The sequence below is a fragment of the Euprymna scolopes genome, chromosome 20, assembly GCF_053919585.1.
Source record: "Euprymna scolopes isolate OS-2025 chromosome 20, ASM5391958v1, whole genome shotgun sequence".
Classification (NCBI taxonomy): domain Eukaryota; kingdom Metazoa; phylum Mollusca; class Cephalopoda; order Sepiida; family Sepiolidae; genus Euprymna; species Euprymna scolopes.
The window spans coordinates 109,203,193-109,205,063 of NC_136501.1; the positions used below are offsets into that span (position 1 = coordinate 109,203,193).

Genomic DNA, 1,871 nt, shown 5'->3' on the forward strand with positions numbered 1-1,871 from the left:
CTTCATACCAATTGTCACTATCCAGCTCCCCTACTCCCCGGGGAGTTGGTCCCCATTTCCCCTTCACTCCTCACATAAAAAATCGGCCTTGTACCTAATTTGCTCGGTGGGGGAGCAAATAAATACAGCTTTTCTTGGCCTTTTTGCCAAGATCAAAGTGTAGTATCTGTTTCGGCAGATACTACAAGAAAAGACCATATGTGGGGGGAGCCCCACACATAAGACCTTGGTCAATGTAGGGGCAACTCTTCATACCAATTGGCATTATCCAGCTCCCCTGCTCCCCGGGGAGTTGGTCCCCATTTCCTCTTCACTCCTCACATTAAAAATCGGCCTTGTGCCTAATTTGCTCAGTGGGGGAGCAAATAAATACAGCTTTTCTTGGCCTTTTTGCCAAGATCAAAGTGTAGTATCTGTTCTTACTACATGCTGTACATATTGTGATATAAAGTGGGGAATCACTTTTCTGTATTAATTTAATGTAAAATGATCACCCACTTTACAACCAGTTAGTCGTAAACCATTCCAGTCATTCCCCAGATAATTCAAATTGTTTTTGAAGGATTCCAGCTATTATTTAAGCATTCAAGTCATCCTTAAGTTCATTAAAGTCATTCTAAGTCATTTACTTTTTATTTATTTAAGTCATTTGAGACCATTTTTCGGTCATTTTTGTTTATCTTTAAGAATTTCATGTCAATCCTACAATCACGCATTAATTATTTCTGGCAGACCTTGAATCATCATCAGAAATGAAAATAGGGAAAGAGTGTAAGAACATGGAGGAGCATCCTAAAACATCGATTCGATGACGTTTTTTTATACTACCTTTTTTTACTACATTTTTTTACTACATTTTTTTACTACATTTTCACCCCAAACAAGGCACATTGCCACTTTGGTGTAGGGGGCTACTATCAGGGGCAACAAATACTGGGGCACTATGTTGGGATTGTGGCAGCAAGATGTCGGTTCACGTTACACTTGAACTTCTGCATGTCAGTACAGTTAGGGAAGCAGGGACCTGGAATGGAATTCCCGGGTCTAGCGGTTCCGGGGAAGAAACTACTGGAGTATATCTAGGGATCTCTACTGTGTGTGGGTTGGATTTATCTGCTTGTCGGGTTTGTCGAGGGTGTCTAGGTCGTGGGGGCACAAGTGTCTGCAGTTCTTCAGAGCATTCACCATTAAAATACTTGTAGTACAGGCAGAGGGATGCAAAGTTTCGTCGATGGGACAGAGGCTGAAGCTTAGATGCCAGTTCAGGGGCTATCAGATTGGCGACTCTCTTTTGAACCTTGTCATTGGATTCAGCATTAAATAACCCGAAAAGGGTTGATATGCCGTAAAACAAAAACAACCAACCCACCAATATGTCAAGGCTCACTACAGAATATTCTGAAAAAAGGCAACATTTTAGAGACATTTTTTTTTTCATGAATAAAGATTGTTTGAATGTTGCATTTCTTTTAAATTTCGCAATGTCTTAGATTGTGTTAATATTACAGAAAGATATCATAAAACATAAAGAATCTATTTAAGTTCAAAACCCTTCAGCGACTGTTTGGACACCCTGTATTCATGGTCGACTCAAGTATCTTAAGAGAAATTACAAAAACAACCATACAGTTCAATGTTGATTTTTTAATGGAAATTAGCTGCTAGGTTTCATTTCAGGTTTAAATACATTTCATTATCTTTTATTTAGTCTCAAAATAAGAACAAATAATAAAAATAAAACAAACTATCAATCGTAATTAAGAAACATAATACATTTTTTTGCTTTGCATGAATCAATGCATTTTTCTAATGGTCGCATTTCTTGAATAAGCATAGTGAAATTAATCTAGATCTCAAGAACAAATTCATCA

General features: G+C 37.9%; 1 pseudogene; it reads left to right on the top strand.

The window, feature by feature from the left end:
- The first annotated feature begins 373 nt into the window (after positions 1 to 373).
- Positions 374 to 499, top strand: LOC145241786 (U2 spliceosomal RNA; annotated as a pseudogene).
- Positions 500 to 1,871: the final 1,372 nt, after the last annotated feature.